The 14922-nt window shown below is 38.3% G+C and overlaps 1 protein-coding gene across 1 annotated transcript in view; it reads left to right on the top strand.

Moving 5' to 3' along the window:
* The window catches only part of GRIK1 (glutamate ionotropic receptor kainate type subunit 1), a gene marked incomplete at its 3' end in the record, with an annotated part of 308353 nt that overhangs the window by 173755 nt on the left and 119676 nt on the right, over nucleotides 1–14922 (top strand). The gene's annotated exons all lie outside the window — the stretch shown is intronic.

The following is a 14922-nucleotide window of genomic DNA, read 5'->3' on the forward strand; positions in this document are numbered from 1 at the left end:
GTTTCTGTTTGTTTATTATTGGTGTAAAGAAATGAGATTGTCTTTTGCACATTTATTTTATATCCTGAGACTTTGCCGAAGGCTTTTATCCATGTATGGAGGTTTTTGACAGATTCTCTTGGGTTTTCAAGGTATACGATCATGTCATCTGCAAAGAGAGATAATATGACCTCCTCTTTTCCTATTTGGATACCCCTGATTGCCTTCTCTTCTCTGATTGCTCTAGCCAGGACTTCCAATACTATATTGAACAGGAAGGGTGAGATTGGGCATCCTTGTCTTGTTCCAGTTTTCAGGGAAAATGGTTCCAATTTTTGTCTGTTTAGGAGTATGCTGGCTGTGAGTTTCTCATAGATGACTTTTACTACTTTGAGGTATGTTCCCTGTATGCCTAGATGTTCGAGGATTTTTATCAAGAAGGGGTGCTGGATTTTATCAAAAGCTTTTTCTGCATCTAATGATATAATCATGTGGTTTCTGTTTTGACATCTGTTGATGTATTTAATTGCATTTATTGTTTTACAAATGTTGAACCAGACTTGCGTCCCAGGGATGAAGCCTACTTGGTCATAATGGATAATTTTTGAGATGTGTTGTTGAATCCAGTTTGCTAGGATCATATTGAGAATTTTAGCATCTATGTTCATCAAAGATATTGGCCTGTAATTCTCTTTTTTTGTTGGATCTTTACCTGACTTGGGTATCAATGTGATGTTAGCTTCATAAAATGATTTGGGGAGGGTTCCATCTTTCTCAATTGCCTGAAATAGCTTCAGTAGGATTGGAATCAGTTCCTCCTTAAATGTCTTATAGAATTCTGCTGGAAAGTCATCTGGTCCAGGGTTGTTTTTTTTTTTTTTGTAGGTAGTTTTCTTATTACATAGTCAATTTCCTTGATTGTTATTGATCTATTTAGGGTCTCAATTTCTTCTTGTTTCAACCTAGGCAGGTTGTGTGATGACAGAAAGTCCTCCATATCCTTGAGGTTTTCAAGTTTGTTTCCATACAAGTGTACATAGTAGTCTCTGATGATCTTTTGTATTTCTTCAGGGTCAGATGTGACTGCATCTTTTGTGTTTCTGGTTGTGCTTATTTGGGTTTTTTCTTTCTTTTTCTTGGTCAGTCTAGCTAGGGGACCATCGATCTTGTTTATCTTTTTGAAGAACCAGCTATTTGTTTCATTGATTTTTTGTATTGTCTTTTTGTCTTCTGTGTCCTGAATTTGGGCTTTTATTTTGGTGATCTTGATTCTTCTGCTGAAATTAGGGTTTTTGTGATCTTGCTTTTCCAGCTTCCTTAGGTGGCTTGTTAGGCTATTAATTTGTGCTCCTTCCATTTTCTTCATGTGTGTTTTGTAGGGATATAAATTCCCCTCTTACTACAGCTTTTAAGGCATCCCAGAGATTTTGGTAAGATGTTTCTTCATTTTCATTTGTTTCAGGTATCTTTTGATCTCCGTTTTGATTTCATCATTGATCCAGGAGTTGTTTAGCATCATGCTGTTTAGTCACCATGTCTTTGTGGGTTTGGGGGGGGGACCTTGTTGGTGTTAATGTTTATTTTTATTCCACTGTGGTCCGAGAAGGTGTTTCGTAGAATTTCAGTCCTTTTAAATTTGCTTATGCTTGATTTATGGCCGAGTATGTGGTCGATCTTAGAATATGTTCCATGTGGTGATGAGTAGAATGTGTATTCTGTAGTCTTTGGATGGAGTGTTCTGTAGGTATCAATTAAGTCCATTTGGTCCAGAGTCACAGTGAGGTTCCGGATCTCGTTGCTGATTTTTTGTCCCAATGATCTGTCGAGGGTTGTGAGTGGGGTATTAAAGTCCCCAGTTATGATGGTGTTAGAGTCAATATCTCTCTTTAGTTTTCCTAGGAGTTACTTTATAAAAGTTGGTGCACCTATGTTAGGTGCATATATGTTTAGGATAGATATTTCTTGTTGATGGAGTGAACCTTTTATCATTATGTAGTGGTCCTCTGTATCTTTTTTAATTTTTGATAGCTTAAATGGTACTTTGTCTGAAATTAGGATCGCGACTCCTCCTTTCTTTTGTGTTCCATTTGCCTGGAAATTTGTTTCCCATCCTCTTACTTTGAGTCTGTGCATGTCCTTTCTAGTGAGACGGGTCTCTTGAAGGCAGTATATTGTTGCCTGGTGATAGTTTATCCATTTTGCCATTCTATGTGTTTTCAGTGGTGCATTTAGTCCATTCATATTCCGGCTAATTATTGAAATGTGAGAGTTCATCCCTATCATAGAGTTCTTATAGAGTTGTTCTTCCACTTGGTTTATTGTCTTTCTTTTGTTTTGGGGGTTAGTTCATGTGCATTTTATTCTTTTTCCTGTACTCTTGTGAAGAACGTTGCTCTTTTTTTCCCCTTTTCTTCCATGTTTAGTACTTTCTTAAGTATTTCATGTAGAGGTGGTTTGGTGGCAGTGTAGGTTCTTAGGAATTGGATATCTGGGAAAGATTTTAATTCTCCCTCGCTGATGAAGCTTAATCAGCCAGGGTAGGTTATTCTTGGTTGAAATTGTTTATCTCTTAGGACTTTGAAGATAGGGCTCCAAGCTTTCTTAGCCTGCAGGGTTTCTGTAGATAAATCTGCTGCTGTTCTAATTGGTTTTCCATGGTAGGTGATCTGGCCTTTTTCTCTTGCTGCCTTTATGATTTTTTCTTTTATGCCTACTTTGTTTAGGAGAATTATTATGTGTCTGGGGTTGGTTTTCTCATTTGCTGTCTTGCAGGGGTTCTCTGAATCTCTTGTGTTTGAGTTTTTGCATCATTGATTAGATAAGGGAAGTTTTCTTGAATGATCTCATGGAAGGTTTGTTCCAATGTGGTCTCTGTCTCTCTTTCTGCCCAGGCAAACCAATTACTTTTAGGTTAGGCCTCTTGAGGTAATCGTTCATCTCTTGAAGGTTTTTTTCTGTCTTTTTGAGCTTGTTTTCTGTGTTTCTGAGTTTGAGTTATTTCTATATTTTGGTCCTCAAGCTCTGAGATTCTTCTGCTTGGGTAATTCTGCTTTCCCTGCTTATCAGTTTATTGTTTATTTCATTCACAGTATTCTTTATTACTGTTATCTCAGATATCAGCTCCTTTCTAGTTTCTTCTTGAGTCTCCTCAATTCTTTTTAATCTCTCCATTAATATCTTTATGTCTAGGTTTGTATTTTGAGACCAGTCATTCTGGGGGCTCTTCGTTGTTTGCATTCCAAAGTCAGTTTTCTCGGTGTCTGCCCTTCCAGAAGTCTGGGAGAGACCCATATTCTTCTTTTGGTTTTTCTTCATTTGTGTAGATTTTTCTCTCTCATCCCTTAGTGGATAAAGTTCCTGAGTTCTAACCTCCAACCTCTCCCCTCTGTTTCTGTTGCAGGCAATTAGCTTGTTGCCTGGGAGATCTGTGACACTGGTCTCTATTCAGCGTAGGGGAGGGGCTTTGTCTCCTGTTTAATGACGTCACCGTGGGAACCGAGGTGGAGGCTCTGATAGGTGGGCAGGGTGATGTGATGTAAATATGCCTTGAAAATGGCGGAGGTAGTGGTTTTACTTTTACTTTTAGGGATGCCTCAGTGGGTCTCTAGGCAGGACCAGCTGCACAGCTGGGCACTGGATCTGGGGTGCCACCAGCAGGCTAGGGTGGAGGAGAGGGTCAGGTGTTCCTTCCTCTGGAGCTGGAAACCTGCAATCACCACCTTACGCCAGCTTGGGGTTCTGCCCCCTTACACAGGCTTGTGGTCATGCACGCTGAGTGCCTCAGCCAGGGTGGGCCCAGGGCTTCAGATCTCCAAAGCTCCAGAGGGCAGGTGGTGGTTCTGGGTCCCTCCCAGTGTACTTTAGCCAGAAATGGGACCAGTATCTCTGAGGGGCGGGTGCTCAGAGCCTCCCTGCGTGACTGGCAGCTTGGCGCTGGGTGCTGGTCATGATGATATAGCCAGGGATGGAGCTGGGATCCGGGATTTGGGATTCCCCAGCCGGCTGGAATCACATATAGTGGAGCAGCCGCGGTCTGGCTGCGATGTCTGGCCCTGCGTGGGACCAAAAGTCCCCAAGCCTCGTACCAGTGCGGCTGGAGGTAGGCAGGGGGGTGCAGGAAGAGAAGTAATACTCTTTTTGGGAACTCACATTCAGAGAAACTCATGGATCCACCTATGCCATCGCCATCTTCAGGTCCGAGCTCTCCAAAAATAGCATTTAAAGGCAAAACCCTGCAAAATATATACAGAAGAATATTAATGTTTATTCAACCAACATTTATTGAGTAGTTACTATATGCTTGAAAATGGGAAATAAAGGTCCATAGTTCTGGAACAACCTTTGCCCTAATGGAGACCTTACAAATAACTATAATACAAATATTCTAAGAAAAATATTTGCAAAGGACACAAACAGGAAATTTACAGGAAGAAGCTTAATTATATTGTATATTTTAAATATTCATCTTCACTAAAATGAAAGAATAAATATGAAAAAATGTGATATCAGATTAATAAAGATTGATAAATTCAGCATTGTTTCACAATAAGAGAAAATCGAGACTTTCTTATATTGGGGATCACTGTACAATGGTACTGTTTTTTAGGGGAATATGACAATGTACACCAAAAAGTAAAAGCATTTGACTTCTGCTGGAGCAATTTTACATCTAAGATTGTATACCAAGGAGAAAAATGATCAAATGCACACAAATATATATGAGCAAGGATATTCATGCGGCATTGTTTGCAATAGTGAAAAAACAAAACCAAGCCTCAGAGTGTGCCACTAAAAGGTAGATTAAATGAAGTAAAGTAAAAGGAAATACAAGAGAATTCTCTGGAGCCATTAAAAGGGAGATGAGTTAGATATATGTATTAACTGAGAAAGATATCCATGCCATCGTCAGGAAAAACTGGTTTCAAATCTACAACTCTTTACTCATGGGCAGATCTTTGCCCATTATATGAGAAATAGATAGTGCAAACCTTCAAGACAAATGAGTTCAGTGGGCAACCCAGGCCTCTGTCTCCCAGTCTGGGACAGGCAGGCACTAAGTCAATCAGGATAAGCCTGTGGTCCTGAGAAAATCCCAGATGTTATAATGTCGCTTCTCAAGGGACTGACCACTACTTGCCCTTCTGAGAAATCAAGGGTCTGTGAAGTACTTGGCACATTCAGTCACATGAAGAATAAATTTTCTCTGTGACCCAGCAATTCTGTTCCTGATATATGTCCCAAAAAAATTTTCTCACAAATCCACCAGGAGACAGCTCAGAAAACATTTGTTGCAGTATTGTATTTGGGGCAATTACTTAGCAGTAACCAAATGCCCATCAATGAAGAATGGGTGGAGAATGTAACCAGGGTCCAATAGGCAGCTGTTAGAAACAACAGACTAGGTGTACACGTAAGAACAAAAATAGTGCTGAGCAAAAATAAATAAATAAATAAAAACCAAAAAAAAAAAACAAAGGATATCTTCAAAACAATAAAATATATGTCAGTTTAGCTGGGCTCAGTGGCTCAGCCTGTAATCCCGCGCCTTGGGAGGCTGAGCTGAGTGGATTGCCTGAGCCTGCGGGTTCAAGACTCGCCTGGGCAACTTGGCGAGACCTCATCTCTACAATAAATCAAAAAATTAGCCGGGTGTAGTAGCACACACCTGTAGTTCCAGCTACTTGGAAGGCTGAGGAGGAAGGATCGCCGGAGCCCAGCAGGTCGAGGCTGTGGTGGCTGGGAGCAGCCACTGCACTCCAATCTGGGCAACAGAGTGAGACTCCAACTCAAAAAAAAAAAAAAAGTATGTCAGTTTAAAAGTGCATGTTGACAACTATAGACATTTTCCAGATACAAATAAACAAATGTGCATTAAACCCATTGAATGGTTTACCAGCTTGGGATGGGGAAAGGAGAATTGGGACTAGGAAACAAGAATACATGGCAGATACATAATACTTATAAAGAGAGATATTGCATAGACTAATGATGGTACTATATCATGAACAGAAGTATATCATTAACTCTCTGTACAAGACAGAAAAAAAAAGATCAAACAATGAAAGGAATTCAGATGGAGGGAAGCAGTAAAAGAAGAATAAAAAATAAAAGGAAAGGACAGTTTGAAGCACATACAGTTTGATTCCTTTTATGGAAAATTTTGTGTATGTATATGTGTGTTGGGCATGTATACACATGTATGTATGCATGTGTGTACATACAGAGAAACGTCTGAAAGAATGCTCATCAGAAATGTTCATCAATGTCACCCTGGAATGAGATTTTAGGTGGCTTTTACTTTTTTGGTAAAAAAAATACTTCTTTTGTAATACTTGTCTATTCTGGATAGGGATGTATTATACCTGTAATCTGAGGTTGAGAGGTGGCATAATTTGAGGTTGTGGGAAGAAATAAGACATCCAGGAACAGCAGTTCTCTCTCCTGCTCTCCTAATATGACTTTCATATAAACACTGTCTCTAATCATTTTCCCTCACCTCCATTGTGTCAAATGCAAGGCAGGTGTGACAAAAGCAATAGTGATTTTGTTATTAAAAAATTGAAATACACTATTAAGATGGATAGAAAATCCATAAGCTGCTTCTTCTATAATTAAAAACAATATCTAATCATCATATACAAGTTTCCTGACTTGAAACCAAGTGCCAAAACGATACTGAGCCCACAAGGGACTCCAGTCCTAATTCTCCTAAAACTTTTTTGCTTTGATTGAAGTCTCTGTTCATGCTATTGCAGGTAAGGTTATGCTAGTAAACTCTCTGCTACTTTGGGTAGGCTTACCTAGGCAAAGTGAAATGAAGTCTCAGGCAACCTCTGGGGTTCTTGACAGCATGAATAATTCAAGAGATAGAACCCACTCTCTTTTCAGAGTATACGTGCTTTTCTGAGTTGCCTAATGCCCTGAGTTTTTCTATACCATCATATTTGTAAATATGCCAATAATGTTATTGTAAAATAATGGATAAGTTTGTGCAAGATAGTCAAAGTTAGCTTAAATCCAAAATAGGTACATCTTGGATGTCCCGCATAAGCTCATGGACTTGGTTAAAAAGAGTGATGTGATTCACAAGTAAATTTCAGGAAATTCCAACTAATGCTTATGAATGTCAAAGTAAACAGACACTAGCTAGCACCTAATTAACTAAAGTATTTATGTATTCTATCTCATTGACTTATCCTAATTAAGAGGTTAAATCTACTTATGAGGTAGATATCATTAGCCTAGTTTAACAGTTGAGTAAATCTGAGGTCATAGAATTTAGATAACTTGACCAAGACCACAAAGCTAATGAATGCCAAAGGTGAAGTTCAAATTCAATTATTTCGTGGTATTTAGTGTTCCAAAGAGAGAATTCGGACATGAACTTTTTTTTCTCTTTGTACTTGCATCTTGCAGGTCACAGCCATATAACTAATTAGCCTTCACCAATCACAGTACCTACATTTTGCCAGCTAGATAACCTTCAGCAAGAGTTATTCCACAAAGGGGTAGTTTTTTATGAGGTCACATTTTTGAAACATATTATCATAGTAAATCAGTGGAACTTTCAGTGTTCTGTTAATTTGGTCATTGAGCCCCTAAGTTGTTTTGGAGAAAAGATATTGAGTAGAAAATACTCATTAGGGGTCACGCCATACACTTATGTCCATCAGGTCTTCCCTTATGTAATTTCTTGCTTATTTCTTGAATTGACTGAAAGCACAACATGAACGAGCAAAGCATAAAATTAGTATCTTATTATATTGTCTTAACTACGATAATAAAAATGAACTTGATATAACTGAAAATCATAAAACCCCTTACACATGTAAACCTCCAAAACACATCCCTCATTCACTGTTCCCCAAAATATTTTATTCATGGCAAAGAAGAAACGGTTTTTCTACCTGATTCATCACAGACATTTCATGCAGAGTCAAAGACATTTGACATATTTTTCTGAGGATAAAATATAAAAAATGGTTGTTGCTTTGGGGATTAAAAGCAAATATGTCACTTTTGTAAAAGTAATTCTCAGTGAATTAGGAAGACAGAACATTTCTGCTTCTTTTCAGATACTCTTCCTTAAGCCAAGCTTGACCTGTGCTCAGCCAGGTGGCCTGTCTATAAGATCACCAGGACTCAGACCAAAAAGATTTATTTTCTCGAGGGCATTATCTCATAATTCGAAATGAAATATTTCGAGGAAGAAGACTTTAAAATATTTTTCCAAATCATTCTGAATTACTATAATTCCCTTTTTGTGAGAAGCCCTCCGGCTTTATAATATAAGAAATAACGTGTTAGAGGATCAGGTCAGTAAGCACCATGGACCAATGATCTCTCGGAAGTGATCAAGCCAGGAAGTGTTTCATTGAAGTTGAGACTCTAAATCAAGAATGTCCATCTGTGAGGCCATATCTGTTTCAGAATGACTTATTCATTCACTAGTGACTAACCTGAAAACTAGAGTTCTTTTTTTGTCACACTTTTATTGTGGGAGGAGGGGGAGGAGAGGAGGACAAAACAGAGCAATTATCAACAGACTGCTTTCTTGATAGGACATGTGTTGAGTAAAATCCTATTAAAACATTGTTGATGATTGGATGGATTCGTTCTATCCTAAGTCAGATAATTTCCTCTGAAGCTTAAGTACACAGAAAAGTTCTGATAAGAGTCAGTATATGAAGCAGACATTAGTCCTGTCTATCAAATAGCTTTCATAAAGGGGTCCCCCTATATACAAAAAACAATAAGTTGCTCTTAGAAAGCAATGAGTATCTTTACAAATCTGAGCTAGAATGCTATTTCAAATATGTCCCAGAAGCCACTTTTAAAATTGTAATTTTATTTTATAAAAATTGACAAAATGAGAAAACAATAAATTGCCTCCACCCTGTGTTTTAGTTCTAGTATATGAACTTGATTTTCTCTGTTTTCTTGCTGATCTTACAAGCTTACATATTTTGAGGTTGAAGAGAGGAAAATGTAACTACTATAGACAATTATTAAAAACACAAAGTTATGTGTTTAGAGATCTGTGCTTTTTCTCAAAGAATGGATACTAAACTGGGAAGATAGGAGGTAGGAGCACTGCATACTACTTCCTATATTAAGTATTTTACCCATGACCTCACTTAATCCTCACAATGACGCTATGAATTAAATGTGTTCCTCACTCTCTTACTGATTAGGAACCTGATGTTCAAGGCAATTAGGGAATCTGCTGGAATTCACACAGTTTGTATTTCACTGATTCAATGTCTTCGTGCTGCATCATGGCAAAGAGTTCCGTCCTCTACACAGCTCTTTAAAACTAAAGCATAGGAGTCATCCTGACTCCTCCCTCACCTTTACCCACTACCATTCAATTAGTCTTAGTCTTCAAGTTCCATGGATTCACTGTTTACTCTGCCACCAGGACTACTGCAACAGCCTGTAGTCTGACTGCACCTGCATTAACTTCAGAATGAAAGTCAAACTGTGTTACGCCTCTACTTAAAGTCCTTCCCTGGGATGCTATTGGCTGTAGGATGAGGTACAAACTCCTTGATATAATTTACAGTGTCACTGGAGATCTGTTCCCTGCCTGCCACCTCGGTGATATCGCTAAACACTTTTAACATCATTCTCCGTGCTCCAAGCATAATTAGACCTTTTTCAAATGCTCTTTCTTGACCTGGGTCATTTCCGTGCCATTCTTCATGCCCCAGACCCTCTCTATTATCTTTTTTCTCTCTCTCCATACATCTTTCTGCTCCTGGGTAAAGTAACATCCTTAGGAAGCCTTCATAGTTTTCATATAACAGTAATTCTGAAAATGCAGTTTCTTGACTAATCTCTTCAGTAACACCTGGCACTTGTTAATGACATCAATTCTAGGGCCCTACCTCAAAGGCATGAAATCAGAATCTCCAGGGATGACACCCAAAATGTGTGTTTGAGCAAGCACTTCATGTGATGGTGATGATGGCTGAAGTTTGATACCACTTTCCTGTAGGTGAATCCTGATCCTCATGAGAATCACTGAGGAAACTGAAAAAGTACTGAAGGCTCAAACTCATTTTCAGAGATTTTGACTTACTTGTTGAAGGGTGGGACCTGAGAATTAGATTGTTTTGCTAGTTTTGTTTTTAAGCTCCCAACATAATTCTAATGTACCATCAAGGTTGAACTATTCCTTAGGCTCAGATTTCTTCTTCTCTCTCTTGACACTTGACCCCTTTAATTTCCTCTTTGGTAGATAAGGTTTACAAGATAGGAACTGTATCTGACCAGTTCGAGCAGAGTCTCAGAACAATAAATCAGACATAGTAGTCAATTAAAATACGCTGAAAAAAAATGAATGTTGAATGGATGCTTATCTAAGCTACCTGGCCAATGACTACTGGCTCAAATGACCTCAACTACCCCTGTAAAAAAGTATTTCAGGCCTGGCTCGGTGGCTTAGCCTGTAATCCCACGCTTTGGGAGGCGGAGGTGAGTGAATTGCCTGAGCCCGTGGGTTCAAGACTCGCCTGGGCAACTTGGCGAGACCTCATCTCTACAATAAATCAAAAATCAGCCGGGCGTGGTAGCACGCACCTGTAATTCCGGCTACTCAGAAGGCTGAGGTGGATGGATCGCCGGAGTGCCCAGCAGGTCAAGGCTGCGGTGGCCGGGAGCAGCCACTGCACTCCAGTCTGGGCGACAGAGTGAGACTCCAACTCAAAAAAAAAATGTATTTCATTGAAGAATTCACATTTGTTTGTTAAACCATTTTTAACAACCTCTTCTAAACTCTAGGCTCATCTGTTTTTAATTAACACGGAGACAAAAGATTTAAAATAACCTCTTCTTTGTCACTATTAATAAAATACCATCCATCCATTCCACACTAGAAATTAAATGTATTTCCTATGCTTCCATATTTTTCCTCTTGTTTTAGTTAGGATACTATGTAGACATGTAGATTTACATTTCAATTCCATACATAAATTTGAGAAATATTCCCTTTCTTGGACACTACTTCCTACAAATCTTTTCATTGTGTATCTTTATCACAAATAAAATTATATACTGATTACATGAGCAGTGTTTTAATGATACAAACTCTATTAATATTCACCTTATGCAAACTAAATATTTTACCACTGTACGAAAAGGTTTAAACTAAAGTTTCTCATAAAGGTATGTGATAAAGTAAATGAAAAAAAGTTAAATCAGTGAGTCTATCATATTCAATGATCTATTACAGAAGCAAAGAACTGAGTACTACATACATATTCTCACTTGTAAGTGGATCCTGAACATTTATCATAATACTACATGAAAGAGATCAGCAGTAGTAGGTCACTGCCCGGGAGAGGGATGGGACCAAAAAAAGTTAAATCATATACAAATTAAGTGTTAAACTACTAAGAGGAGATTTATCTTCTGTAAATATAAAAAGAAAGTCTGCACACCTCATCAACAAGGGTACCTGCACAGTGAATATTTGTATACCTAACCCTGAAATGTACCCCACAATTTTAAAATTAAAAAATTGTTAAAGTTTTTTTTAAAAGTCTGTTTCTGTAGTGTTAGAAATAAAGGAGGTATGCTAAGAAGAACAAGCTTTAAGAAGTCATAAAATGCAAATTTCCCATTGAAGAAAGAGAAAGGTAAAATATGACTTAGCAGAGAGTAGCTGGTCACCATAGTAACAGGAATAAACTCGGGGGCTATTGGGAATAAAATACCACACAGTTGGACAGGGCAGGGACAGAGCAGGGAAGCAGGAGACCTGGCCTCTTCTGTTGTTCGTTTTTTTTTTTTTCTGTCCTGATTTGAAAGGTGGAAAGTTCAAAGGATGAGGGCTGGCAGGGAAATGCTACCAACAAGGTGAGTGTCCCTGGACTTTGCCAGGTGTACAGAAGGCAGTCCCTGATAAGCAGGCTGGCTGCTGTTCTTATCTCCTCAGCTGATCCACTGAGCTAGATGATGGCTGGAGAGAAGAGACAGGAACAGGTGCCTCTCAGTGCTCTAGTAACTGCAAGTCTACGGGTTCCTCCGTGCAGTAATACAATTCCAAACTCCTTGATCCCTCAACAGTTGAAGGCTATTGTTAAAGCAACTATGAGCGCCAATGGATTGTTTAGCAGTAAAGGCAAAAAATATACTTAACCCCAGAGCAGTCTATCAGGAACAGGACCAGCTACGTAATTCACAGAACCAATAAAAAGTGAAAATGTAGACCCTTTGTTCAAACATCATTAAGAAATTCAAGACAGCAAACACAGAAAATGAAGCCAAGTGCAGTTTCCTTCTGTGTGTGACTACACAGGTCTCACACCCATGAAGCCAGCCCTGATCAGGAGCCCCAGTTTATAAAAATAGGAGATTTGATCACAAAGGGGTGGGAACAAAAATGCAGGACACTGCTGAAAGAGGAAGAGAGAAGGAATAAGAGGCGCATAACTACAAACTGGGTACCAGTTCCACTATCAGAGGATAGAGGTCCCCCCAGAAGCCCAAACCTCACCTGCACACAGTTTACTTATGTAGTAAATCCTCGCATGTGCCCCACAACTAAAATAAAATTAAATTAAAATAGGGAGGTTAAGAAATACACATGGTTCTCTAAACTGACATGCAATATGCAACTGGTTTCCTTAATTATGTTCCAATTGTGATATACTCTCCTAGTAAATCTGCATCTAGAATTATGAAGTTCTGTTTTCTCAACAGTCTGAGTTACTTAAGTTGACGGATAAAATGTTAAAGTTGTAGTAATACATTTAGGAAGAAAAGTAGGTTGCAGGTTTAGTAAGCCAAGGAGACAAAAAAGTTTTCTGTTAATAAACAAAGAAACCAGTGGATTCAAAAATATGATTCCCCGCTGAAGAAGAAGGGGTTGGGGGGAAATGTAGGAAAGAAAAATGAATACCTTGCTGCTAGAGTTCATATTCAGAAAATGTAAATCCACTGAGCAGCAGAAAATATTCCATTTTTAACCTTTGTATGCTAAATCTAGCATGAAGGCATAGTCAGTCTGGCTATATATAAATCCAAAAACAGTTGTGCTGAGTGAATGAATGAATGATTTTTCAGAAGGGATGGACCACACTTGAGAAGTGGTGTTGTTTTGTTATCCCAAGCTGAATGAATGTAGTTTAAAGTACTTTGTTTATTACATAATTCTCTACCAGATGTGTGCATGCCCCTCTGAATACGTTATAAATGTGCTGAAATATTGAACCCTATTCCCCTCATCCTTTTGCCCCATGTGCTGTACACATTTTTATCATTTTCTAGATGAGCTATGGTGTGAAAGAGGTTGTTAAGCACCAGCTCTGACTTATAGAGATATATAGGAACCCAAGTGGGATGATCTAGCTACTGCCTATGTTTGATGAAGTAGACTGTGCTCTTTGTAAAGTGTGATAAAGAAGGCAGAAGGAAACATTTCATGACTCTACCTTGGCAAAAGACAGGTAGCCATACATCAAAAAGAATTGCCCTCATAGCTCCAGTAGACAAGGAGAAAACTTGGGGATACCAAAGGCGGATGCTGATAGCCTAACACAGGTGAAGAACTGAAGCCAGCTCTGTCACTGAACTATTTGCCAGTGCTCATTTTGAAATATTCTCAGGGTACACTGCCATGGGCCAAAATAAGTTGAAGCCTAGAGAAAATGAGGCCCTCTGTGTGCTGTGCATTTATCTTTTGCCAGTCCTCTTGCATGCAGATTGTTTACAAGCAGAACTTACACTGATACAAGGCAGATGTGAGCCCCGTTCCTTACTGCTTTGCTTTAATATGATGAATGAAAGGTATTTTTATAAAAGCTGATAAAGCATTTGTTCCCCAGACTACCTGCTTAGGAATTTAAAATCTCACACTCATCTATGCTTTATGTAGACTCCTTGTCAGTCTCCTCCTCCTCAACATCATCACCATCATGATCAGTAACAATGTTTGTTAATTGCCCCTGTATTACTAAATGGAGAAACATAGGTTACAAAAAAAAAAAAAAAAAGAAAGAAAAAAAGAGCAAGGAATACATTCATTAGAATTTTAAATCCAGGACATAAACTTTGACACAGAAAAATATATGAAATATATAGTAGCGAAATAAATGTAAGCTTTCAACAAAATTCTAAAACCAAATAGTTATAATATGAGTAATTAACAGCGCTGACATAACTGTAGGGTGGTGAAGAAAATGGGCCCACCTACTGTGTGAGCTGTTTCTGCCTAATTTGTTTATGGCTCTCACAAAATTTTAGTACTTGAACTTTTTGAGGATCTCTTCCCTGGGTTTCAAGTATGCACACTTACAACCTGGTTTTTAACCATTGCTCTTTTTTAATAGGGAAAATTTTAGGCCCACAATTAGTTTTTGCTCAAAAAAAAAAAAGAAAAGAAAAGAAAAGAAAAAAGGAAATGACAAGTAGTTGATTGTGTCACTCTCCAACAAGATATGAAAGATTAAACTTTGCCCTTAGTTACATGGAAGACTATGTCTTTGTCACTTGAAACATTTCACTGTTGATTTTGGCTCTGATGAAACAGTATGTAAGAGGTTATTAACATTAGCTTATTAGAAAGTTAGAAATGAGATCCAAGATGGTAGGAAAGGATTGTCCCTAAGCATGCTAAAGCTGCTATGGACTACTTTTACACTTTCAAAAACTGGTTTTTATCTAAAGTCATTTTAATCATATAAATGCAAGAGAACAACAAATACTTTTAAAATATGACTTACAGCCTTTTTCAGTAGTGAACAAAAATTGCATTAGATTGATTTTCTTACCTTATGGACCAAGACATATATTTCCATAAAAAGCATCCAGAGCATGTGAACATCCCCATTTAAAAGAGTCAATGGAGTGAAAGAAATATGCCTGTGAAAAGAACCAGGTCTTCCGAAATGAATTATTTTTTTTCTCTTTTTTTTTCCTGAAAGATGCACTGATCCT

This window comes from Carlito syrichta, unplaced genomic scaffold (assembly GCF_000164805.1).
Source record: "Carlito syrichta isolate Samal-C Ts95f unplaced genomic scaffold, Tarsius_syrichta-2.0.1 Scaffold305632, whole genome shotgun sequence".
Classification (NCBI taxonomy): domain Eukaryota; kingdom Metazoa; phylum Chordata; class Mammalia; order Primates; family Tarsiidae; genus Carlito; species Carlito syrichta.